The sequence below is a fragment of the Raphanus sativus genome, chromosome 9 (assembly GCF_000801105.2).
Source record: "Raphanus sativus cultivar WK10039 chromosome 9, ASM80110v3, whole genome shotgun sequence".
Lineage (NCBI taxonomy): Eukaryota > Viridiplantae > Streptophyta > Magnoliopsida > Brassicales > Brassicaceae > Raphanus > Raphanus sativus.
The window spans coordinates 21398319-21410593 of NC_079519.1; the positions used below are offsets into that span (position 1 = coordinate 21398319).

General features: G+C 31.6%; 1 long non-coding RNA gene across 6 annotated transcripts; it reads left to right on the plus strand.

Moving 5' to 3' along the window:
- The first annotated feature begins 342 nt into the window (after positions 1–342).
- On the plus strand, positions 343–2943 carry LOC108824348 (uncharacterized). 6 transcript variants are annotated; one of them, XR_001945207.2, is made up of 6 exons: positions 343–1422; positions 1508–1929; positions 2015–2087; positions 2174–2423; positions 2508–2592; positions 2678–2943. It is a non-coding gene; the product is annotated as an uncharacterized LOC108824348 (long non-coding RNA). The 6 variants fall into 6 exon arrangements; XR_001945209.2 differs by having other exon boundaries at positions 1508–1886; XR_001945204.2 differs by having other exon boundaries at positions 343–1057; positions 1128–1422; positions 1508–2423.
- Positions 2944–12275: the final 9332 nt, after the last annotated feature.

Sequence of the window (12275 nt, forward strand, 5' to 3'; positions counted from 1 at the left end):
GTGGATGAAAATATACTATATATATAAAAATGAAATTTTTATTTTAACGTCCATATCCATATACATTTTTTATATTTTAACATTTGATTAAATATTGTAAATTAAAATGTATTAGTTATGTATTTCGTGGACATGGACATCAAGAATGTGGATAAAAATTTGTCAGCCAACAAAAAAAATATGGATGCGAGAATTATGTACGAATGAATTGTATAGAACCTCCAAACCTAGTTGACGCAAAGACTTTGAAATGCAAGACTATCATAATTTTTTGTACTGGAAAAAATATGGATGAAGCGTGGACATAAAACACATGGATAATACATTAATTTTGTTTTTGTAATCTTGAGGAACACAAAATTGCATAGAGCTGGGCTGGAATGTGTAATTGTAAAGATTGGGATTAATTCAAAGAGCAATCTGCAAATTTGGAAAGATTTGAGGCAACAACAAAGACTTACATAAATACAAGGATTCAATGCGAAAATTCATGATATTTGATTGCAGACGCAATTGAGCTTTTGTAGATGACGACCCTAAGACTGAACCACCGGAGATTCGCGGAGATGATGGTAGAGATTTGCGGAGATGATGGACGAGATTTCGGGGAGATGAGCTGAGTACGGCAAGGAGGCAAATTGGAGGACATATCTCATGGTGGAGGCTGAGCACGGCGAGGAGCTCGAACCACCATAGCTGAGCACGCCGAGGAGCTTGAACCACCATAAATTTCATCAAGCTCACCACGACAATGTTGAGCTTGGAATCCAACTACCGCATCTTTACTAAGCTCGAACAACTGCAGCTTCACGAGATAAGATGAGTACGGCGAGGAGCTCAAACCACCGCTCCTTCTCTTCACCGGAGCAGTCATATCAAAGTGAAAACTTTCTCTTATTGCCTCGTTGACGTGATTCAAGGAAATCGTCGAGTGTTGATATCAACTCGTTACTAGAGACGCGACGGCTCTGCTTCGCAGTAGTGGATTCAGTGCCGGTGGTCGACAAGTCTTGATCCGGCTCCGTGGTCGCCGTCAACTCGTTGTCAAGACCGAAAAGTAAAAAAAAATGAACTCATATTGGGCTCCGTCAAATTCAAATTTGTTGTCTGAAACTATTCTATCACAGGGTAGTGTCATATAGGTGTTCATCTGTAACCACCTACAGCTCAATTTCTTTGCAACCAAAAGAAAATAGATATAATGTGTTCTTGACCACAGCGTCATCGTCAGTTTCATTCACAACTCTGTTAGCCTGAAGAGAACCGCCTGGTGTTTGAGTTGGACAGATTCATGTTCCATTCATCTAGAATTTGAAGCAAACTCTGGTGATCTCTATGGAAGGTTTATATACTCTTATGAACTATTTTTTGTGGTGAAAATCGTTTGAAGAAAGGAGATTTGGTGCACCTTCAGCTTAAAGAGTAGGCACCTCCAAACTCATTTAACAATTGATTTTCATCTTTATTCCCTTCTAAGTTTTAACAAGCTTTCGATGAACATTTACAGTGCCTCTGTCCTGAATGCTTACCTGCTGGATCAGGCTGCCAATGAGTTTTATTACCAGCCTACAAACTCCAACCGTTCGGTTAGTCACACAACAGTCAACACAAAACGTATAGAAGGTACCTTTTTACTCACTTTGTAACTCATGGTTATCCTGCACTATTTCTCACTTAATAGTTTGTAAAGTATATAACTTTAGATTCGACTTCTTCAGGCCAGTCCTTAATTCGGTATCCATCCTGGTCTGCATTCCTTGCTCATTTTAATTTATAGTTGGGAACTCTATATGACTCGAAAATATGTTTTAGGTCGGCTCAAAACCAAGATGTTGATGTTATGGTCAATGCGTCTGAGGTGAAAAAGGCCGGAACGCTAACCATTCGTGAGATATTTGCCTTCTTGAAATAGGAACCCATACATACTAAGTACATATAATACTTACTATTTCCTAATTATAGACAGCCTTCTTAACTGCATAGCCACCATTAATAATGTTGTGTGGTACTCTAGCTGCTTGATGTGCCCAAAATGTGGGAACGTGAATGCAAAAGAATATGGTGTACGTATATCTCCAACTTGAGGAGTAAGAACCATACTAATCCTAACAGTATATATCAGATTGCATTATAGATGTGGTGTTGTGTACCTTAATAATTTCTTATTAAACAGTGGCGAGAGAGCCTGTATTTATCTGTGGTGCAAAATTGCCGCCAGTGCTCTTGCTCACCACTCTAAATATAAAGACACTAGGAGGTGTGTTGTTTACTTGAAGCTACCAACTTTGTTTGCTTCCATGATATTTTTCATCTAAAGCATGGAGGAGTGTATAAACTTGAGTTCGTTCGAAAAGCTTATGTTGTTATCTCAGATCCGATCATTGCAAGGCATGTCCTCGGAGAAAACACTTTCATATGACAAGGTAATGTGGTTTTCAATTGATAGAGAAATCATTTTGTTTTTGTTTTTTAGGTACTATCAGTTAACTTCCTTTGTGTTTCTCTAGGGAGTTCTTGCTGAGATCCTCCAGCCGATTATGGGAAAAGGGTTGATGCCAGTAGACATAGATGCCTGGAAGTTAAGAAGAAGAGGTAAAGTAGGTTTGTAATGTCTGTGTTTTAGATATTGCAGTGCTTATGGAATTAATGATTGGTTTCATTTTAATCTGTGTTGCAGCTTAATCTCATGATTCCCTACTATCTCAAGCGGAGGGGACACAATCAAGTTGGATCTTGAAGAAGAATTCTAGAGTCTCCTCACACTATAGGGCTTACTCCGCTTACAGTGTTCAACTACGATTTTTTTTTTGTCACAAGAAGTCCCATGTCATTAAGGTTTTTGATTTTTGAATATGCTCTTCACCAAGTTTATATAGTAAGCTGATTCATTCTTCAGTATTTCTGTTACATCATTGCGGTTTATAAAACTCTTTTTTTGAGGCAGAGCATCCGTCTACTTTCTACTTCTTGTATTATAATTTGAAGTTTTCTCTAGCCAGATGGATCGTTCTGAGGCAATGGTGAAGTTCCAAAGCTATCTGAAGATTATAAGTAATTGCCTTGGTGCTCGGTCCCCATTTTTTTATTTCCTGTAGCAGGGAATAGATGTTGAGAAACTTCAGCAAATGACTATTCTAAGCTCAAACTTGAAGTAAACTAATTTATTTCCATTTTTTACACTTAGGAATACAATCTGCTACTTGATATCATCGGTGTTTGCGATTTTAGACGAGAATCCCTACCTCTCATTAAACCCTTTTATTAATGAGTCATCAACTATTCATCAAAAGGCTTACAGAAAGAGCATGCAGCACTTTTCCTTTTTTAAGTTTCTCATCTAATACTATTATTGTTGTCATTCTCCCTCCAGAGTTGCTGGCCTAAGTGTATTGTTCACATGTTTCTTTTGATAAGACTGAAAAGTTTGCAGAAATTACTTAAAATTTACTTCTTACCAAGGCAAATGGACAAGGATGTGATCGTGACCATAAATGTGGGTACTTATCTTAAGCTATAGAGGTGAAGTGAGTAGTGGTTTATTAAAATGCTAGACTTGATTAATTGAGTAGCATCAAAGTTACTTTTTCTTGCAGACTGCATACTAATAACGTTTTAACTATTATTTTCAACTACTACCAAAATAAAACTTGGAAGGAACGAGAAAGATTGTATACACTCTAATCTAATAACGTTTTAACTATTATCCTTAATCCTTATTTATGCTCAACTCTTTTTACAGTAACACAATTATAAAAAAATATGTGTACTTTTTTCTTAATTTATGTTTTCTTATTTCGGTTCCATGAAGAATTTAGAGGAAAATAGTAAAATCCATTTGTCAATAATTTGATCAAAAATTCAACATAACTATCTGGTATAAAATATGAGAAACAAAGAATCCACGATAATTTTTTTTCCTTCAACATAATCACCAATTGAAACCATAAATTGTATCAAACAGTCAACCACCATTTTTATTATTTAGTTTTCTTAGCTAAAAATGAATATTATCTCCTTAATATTCTCTGTTTCATGGCTTCCCTTCTTGAATGGTGTTCTCAGTACGGAGGCTGCACGCAAGGGTATGTCTCAGCTTTTACTTGCATGCAACTTCTTCAGATCTCTTAATCCCATTCAGCTCCAAAATCACATATTAATCCAGTCACCGAAATTATTATGACAAAGAATCATTAAAACTGCCAATCATGCATAAAAAAAAAGATTAAGGTCTTTTAGAAAAGGCCGAGATTATATATTTAAGAGTCATTTTTGGTTTATATGATTTAAATTAAATATCAATTTTTGGTAATGGTTTGTTTAAAAAGTTTTTTCTTTAGTTTGGATCAATCTTTGATTCAATTTTATTTGTATTATGAAACGGCTCAGTTTGGTATTAGAACTCAATGATTCTAAACTAAAAAAAAAAAAATTAAACTAGTTGTAAATTTTACAATTGTTTTATACAAAACAAAAAAATAACAAAATATATTTAAATTATAACCAGGTTTTATTAGTTTTTACTCATCTTAATTATTATTCTATATATAGTTTTAAATTTGTTAGATGCAAGACAATGAATAATTAAATAGAAACAAAATTTAAAATTTCTACAAATTTAATAGTTTAAAGTCTATTGTAATATATATACACAGGTTATGTTCATAAATTTAAAATTTTTTAAGTTAAATAAAAATTATACAAGTACCCCGTGAGTAGCCCGGGAAAATCCCTAGTTTAAGTAATAGCTAGATTTGATCCGTGTTTGAAAATATTATATAGTATTAAGTATTATTTTGGAATTTTGATCAGTATTAAGCAGTCTCTCGCCTCCTTATTTTTTGCATTTTCATGAGCCGAGTTTTTCCAAAAATATCATTCCAAACCCGCCACAACCACTGAACATTGATGTGGAAGTCCATGAACCATCCACCATGCATATATATCCAGGCGTATGAATTGAATTTTCTCACTACTATGCTCTTGTGGAATGGAGGTGCCATCGCCTTCGCATTAAACAAGGCATGACACTTACTTTTCGCATATCGGACTAACTCCAAAGGATCTCAGACAATCCACCTAAAAAGTTTATGATTTTGAGTTTTCCAGATATACCAGATTATCCAGGGATAAAGATATTTGTCTAATTCTGGTTCAACAATGCTATTCTTCCTCCACAAGAAGTAATCTATATTGGCATAAATGCTTGGTAACATAAAAGGATTAGGACTAGATGGTATTGTTGATAAGGACCATACTTGCAGAGCTGGAGGACATTCAAATATGGCGTGAGTAACGATTTCTTATGCTTCCCCACATCTTAGGCAATAAATGTCGCATTTCATATTACGGCGAGTCAGATTCCTCGTTACAGCCACATGTCATGTTATCAGTTGCCACATAAGATGACATATCTTCTGAGTTGCTTTTTAATTTCGAAGCAAAGGTTTGTATTTTTGTTATATTGAACTCCAATACTTCCATCTCTTCTTCAGTCCTCGATAAGTTTCGAGTTACCCAGTACCTAGATTTAACGGTATACTTACCATTCTTAGTGTAGTTCCAGCATAATGTATTACAGCGATGAGTTAAGTTTATAGCCAAACTCCTTATGAAAGGTATATCGGCAGAGGCAACATAATTCTCTAGTAATCCAACATCCCATTCCTTCGATTTTTGATTAATAAGATCGCTAACTCTCATGTTCGGGTGCCATATTGGGGAAGAAAGACGATTCATCCTAGCTGGTATGGTAGAGATCCAAGGATCCTCCCACACCTTAACCTTATATCCAGAGTGTATATTCTGTCTGATTTCTAATAACAATAGTTTTCGTGCCGCTGAAAAGCTGGTCCATACATAGGATGGACTGCTTACCGAGATTGTTCGTAAAGGCGAACTCACCACTAACAAATCTGGATATTGAACTAGTCTCCATAGTCCATAGTTGTTTTGCTAATAAAACCAGACTGAACTCGTGGATCATACATGAGCCAATCTTGCCCTCCTCTCTTGGTAAGCATATATTTTTCTTATTTTGTCCTGTGAATCCCTTTCTTTGGTGGGTTTGAATTCCATCAAAATTGTGTAATAGCACTTACAAAGTTTCCACATATATCCAGCGGGAGCAAGAAACTAGATAAAATATAATGTCGGAAGAACTAACAAGATAGATTTAATCAAAAATTTCTTTTTTTTTCAAAATTCATCTATCCGTCCATCCATTTATTCTATTCATTGATTTTTTCTTGAGATATGCAAAGAGTTTGTATTTGGATCCGCTAATATCTTTATCATATTCTTACCATTCCAAACCCGTGAAACATTTTAAATTTCAGACCCGTAGAAGAGATTATCCTTCTTAATTTCCAACTCAAACTGATGAATCACATATGAACTCATGAAGTTATAGCTATTTAAAAAACGGATAAAGATAAATCATAACATATATTACCATTTTGTATGAGAAAATGATTTTCCAGCTCGCTAACTTCCGTGTAGCTTTCATTGTTTTGCTATTCTGTGAATTCCGTGTTAGAGCATGCAATATGGTCGGATACCTTGTATATAGGAAATGATATGTAGGTTACTGAATGATAGTTGAATATTGGTTTAAACAAACTAATATTAATTGTATAAAACGAATATAAGAAATAGAAATTAGGTAACATCTTAAAGAATTTGCTTGATCAAAAGTCAAATTGGATCCTATTAGTTGTCGACCTTGATTCTTATGTTTTAACAAGAAAACTAGACACGATAATTCGCGTTTTACGTGGAGTAAGTTTTTTTAAAATATGTTGTATTTAAATATTATAAATAATACATATTTTGTTATGAATTACTTGTTTTCACATTTGATTAGGGATGATATTCGGGTAACATTTGGTTCGATTTGACTTTGTTTGGTTAGGATTTTTCGGATTCGGTTCGGTTCAAATTTTTGCGGGTTGAGTTTGGATTCGGATAACCAATTTAATTATTATTTTAAGATTAAAGTACAATGTAAGCCCAAAATACTTAAACTTAATATAAAAATTAGTTTAGTTTAAATATTTGATAGGAAATCAATAGATATTTTAAGTATTTTTGGTATTTTGAGTATCGTTTAGCTATTTTAAACATGTTCTTTTAAATTTTTTTATATATTTCTAATATTTTTCACAACTTAAGAACATCTTATATATTTTGTATATTCCTTTGGATATTAAATTTAATATATTTTAATATATAAATCTGGTTCGAATATATTCGGATATCCAAAATATTTTGGTTTGAATCGGATTCGGTTCTGGTTCTATACCAAAATTTTGAACTCAGATATCTAACAAATTTTGGTTAAAGTTCAGTACGATTTTTTGGATTAAATTTTGTTTGGTTTTTTGGATTCAGATTTTTGCTCAACCCTATATTTTTTATTGTAACAAAATTTTAAACGAAGTTGATGATGGTTCATATTTATTTTGGGTATGCAACAATTTAAACCAAAACACATTCTATTATATACGTTACCCATTTGGTTAATAATTAAAAATTGTTGTAGGCTCATTTAAGGAAAACGATGGACTGAACTAAAAAATTACCATTTCAGATTGTATAAATCTACAATTCCAAATTATTCTGTGTCGGTATTGTTGGTATTGTGATGAAGAGAAAGAGGGTTAGGGTTAAGAAAATATTTTTTTTGTATGTATCGCTCTTGTAAGATTTTCGAAAAATATTATTAATAAAATCTTGCACTTGCTAGAGTAATAAACTGTTTCACAATTAATATAATATTGGACTAGAGTAATCACATAAATCAAAGCAACACTCTTGTTTATTTACAATATTTTTATGGTAAAATAAATCAAAATAATTATGTTATTTATTTATATGCTATATAATTTAATTTCAATGATATTGATATATATATATATTTCTATATAAATATTTATTTTAATATAATATTATATATATATATAATATTAAATTAGAATTCATATTCATACGATTATACTATCATTTGCATCTTGTTATAATAGAACAAAATTAAGCAGTGATCACAAAATTTTCAAAGTGAAATTTTTAACGTTTTTTAGTAATTTATAGTCATTTAAAAAAAATTCAAAATATAACATATAAGAAAAAATATAAATTTTTTATTATATGGTTCATGTGATTGTTTAATTCTATTTAATAATATAAAACTAAACAAAAATAAGGTAGGATATAAAAATTGTTATCAAATATGTATGATTCATAATTCTTAATTGTCATATATGTTAATCATATTAAGAAATTCCGTAGTTTTTATTTAAGTAAATAATGGAGAATATTTTTTTTACACTAATCTATTCTATTAATTCTTCAACATGCACAATTGATATAAAGTTATGTCCAATTTAAAAAAAAATTACATTAAAATATAACTGAAAATATAACTACATAAAGTAAACTATAATTGCATCTAAAATATAACTTCTCCACGATTCCATAAGTATAACCACTAAATGTCTACTCCACGTTCCTAATTTAAAGGAATACCAATATAACAAAAAAATGTCGACTACTATATTACGTCCAAGAACTAAAATGTATTAATATTCGTGTGTTGACAAAACAAAACACACATGTACATATACGTATATAAATAACATTGGTGTATTTAATTTAGCTAAATTGTTAATTAATTTCTTGATTCAAGTCTAAGTAAGGATATTATTTATTTAATAGATGTTCGTTCCAATTAAAACACAAAATAATAGGTTAGATTTGTATATATTTTTATGTTTAATATTTAGAAAATATTTAATTTTAATTTCTATATTTTTATTTTCATTTGACATATAAAATATCAAACATAGTTTATATTATTTAAATTTTTTTTTTAACAAATTAAGATTTATGATATCTAACAAAATATTAAGATTTAAAAATTCAAAAATATTTATTTATGTAATGTGAATAATAAAATTAAACTTCAAATCTAAAGTAAACAAAAAAATAAAATACTATTAACAGATTGTCGATAACAAAACTCAAAAATCTAACTTTTTATCAAAAGTTATGCAAAACAGATTTGAAAAACATAATTAAAACTAAAAAGGGTAAAATTTATCTATTGATTCAACAAGTAGTTTAACCGGTAACCGGTTTCCGTGTTTTAGTTATTTTTGCGGGTTTTATTGGGTTTTTAAATATCAAGACTTAAAATTCATAAAATTTATATGTGTTATGCGAATAACAAAATTAAAATTCAAATTCAAAGAAAATCAAAAGCAAAACATTATTAATAAATTTTCGATAACAAAACTGAAAAACCTAACTTCTTTATTAAAAATTATACAAAATTGAATTACAAATATAACTAAAAACTTAAAAAAGTAAAAGTTATCTATTGGTTCAACCAGTGTTTTAACCGGTTCTGGATTTTAGTAATTTTTGCGGGTTTTATTGAGTTTTTAAATATATTTTTTTTACAAATATCGATTTCAACGATTCATGGATTCATTCTCACATTAGTTAACCAAAGAAGAGTATAGCTACGTCTCCCAATGCCTAGAAAACTTTATAGAGCAATGAATATCATATCTAAAAAGTAACATAGCCTAAAAATGTATGAAAACGGAAAATATAAGTCAAAATTCGCTAAGCACTAGTTCTGATGGAAGAACCAAACAACAATTGAATCAACCATTTTTTTTTTCTTTTTCTCAATTTTGACCGGTGGTGATCGACTTATCCATGGTTGGTCGATCGATCAATCACTTGAATAATATATCAATCATCAGTGTTCAGGAAACTTTTGTCTCTTTCTTTGTTTAGTTAACCATTCAACTATTTACGAAATGTCTGTCTGATTGAACGATCCGAGTTTGTACCGATTGATCAAGCTATTAGAATACCCAATTTCATTTTGTTTTACTCCGATCGTTGTTATTAAAGCATTTTCAACCTAACTGCATAATTTACTATATAATTTACTCTATTTTGCAATGGATTATCTAGTTGGGTTAGAAATACTTTTATTTTCAAAACCTCCATCAAAACGCGGTTTGACTTGAAAAGACCCAAAAGCATTAAAATGTCATAAATCATTTGAAACCAAAGTTGAAAATGTTTTTAGAAAAACAATACATCAATAGCCATACATTTTTCCTATTTTTATATAGTTGATTTGACGTCTGGTTATAAAACCTGTAGTTTGGCTTTAAATAAAAGATATTGATTTGTAAAATGAAGAGACTTTTCTATCATCATATCGTTTTCATCAGTAAAATACAAGAAACCCTGACTTTCCCTTTTTTTTGGTCAACGAAACCTTACTTTTTACGTTAACTTAACATACCGACAAAGGAATGGACTTCTCTTTAACATAACGGAAACAAGACAGTAAACTTCAGCGCGGCAATTTACGACGTTGTTTCCGATTTTTAATATATCACTCGAAATATTTTATTATAAAATTTTAGAAAATATTTATTTTAATTTATATATATATATATATGTATTATGAGTAGCGCTTGGCGAATTTTGACTTATATTTTCCGTTTTGATTGTTTTCTTTTTTGGTCAAACCGTTTTGATTGTTTTTTGTGAGTTTTTTCTAATGGAAATGGCTGTTAAAGCGTTATGTCAAGGTATAAACACATTTTCCTAGATGTAAGTTATGGTTGAAGCACGATATAGCTAAGTGTTCGGATTGCCGTTTCTTTTACTATTTGCAAACTGTTTTACGAATTGATCGGTCAGATCTGCAAACGAGTATCGATTTATTGGATACATTGATGTACCATTACAGGACGGGTCTGTGGTCAGCATTGATCCAAAACCATTGCACACGATTATGTACAATATCTGTTCGGAAAGAACAAAACTTATTTTCATTGTCTAGGATAAACTTTTAAATTTACTTCGCCTTCTAGAACCAATCAAAATTTTATGTAAATTATTAAAAAAAAAATTAAACTAAAAAAATTAGTAGAAGAAAAAAAATGATGCTAATTTTAACGACGTTAAAGGCAGCAGTTAAACTCTAAACTATAAATCTTAAATTCTAGACATAAACTCTAGATCCTAAACTCAAACTATATACCATAAATCCAAACACTAGACTCTAAATCCAAACCGTAAACCCTAAATCCAATCCATATATTCTAAACCCAAATCATAGATCCTAAAGTCAAACCATATACCCTAATCCCAAATACTAGATTTTAAACCCAAATCGTAAACCCTAAATCCAAACCATATACCCTAAATCCAAATCTTAGATCATAAATCTAAATCCTATACCCTAAATCCAAATTCTATACCCTAAATACAAACCAAAAAACCTAAACTTAAACTTAAACTCTATAGCGCCTAAGTTTAGGGTTTGAGTTTATGATTTACGGATTGGTTTTAAGGTTTAGAATTTGTGTTTAGGGTTTATGGTTTAAGATTTGAGTTTAGGGTATACGGTTTGGGTTTATGGTTTAGGATTTGAGTTTAGTGTATATGATTTAGAGTTTGGGTTTAAGTTTTAGAGTTTAGGGTTTATGATTTAAGAATTAAGGGAAGCGAGACTTTAGACGTTGATGATGGAGTTCGATAGGTTGAAGATGGATGATAACGATACAGTTGATGACTTCGCAGGGAAGATATCGGGCATATCATCCAAAGCAGCCTGGTTGGGAGAAAAAAATATAAAAATTCAAGATGTTCAAGAAGTTCTTCAAGGTTCTTCCAAGACACAGGTACATCCAGATTGTAGCTTCGCTTGAGCAACTCCTAGACCTCAACTCGACGGGGTTTGAGGACATATTTGGAAGGCTTAAGGCATACAAAGAACGTGTAGATGAAGAAACTCAGAAAGAAGATCAAGGGAACCTTATGTTTTCGAATAATGACCAGCAGAGTCATAGGAGCTATGAGAGTTTCTATGGGAGGTGTAGGACGGAATGGTAGAGGCAGAGGTCGTGGTAGGTCATACAGAAAAACCATGTGTCACACACCGAAGACAAAAACTCGAAGAAAGATCGTTCAAAGGAGATATGTTGGAGATGTGACAAGCTGGGTCACTATGCAACTGTCTGTCCTGAGAAGTCAGTGAGGAATCAAGAAACCAACCTAAACGAGACATAAGAGGCCGATGCACTCTATTTTCACGAGGTGGTGTTTTTAAATGACGATAAGGTGATTCCGAAGAATCTTGATATCAACAAAGGCAGTGCAAGATTTTGGTATCTGGATAATGGAGCGAGTAATCACATGACGGGAAACAAGGAGTTATTTTCGAGTTTGAATCAAAAAGC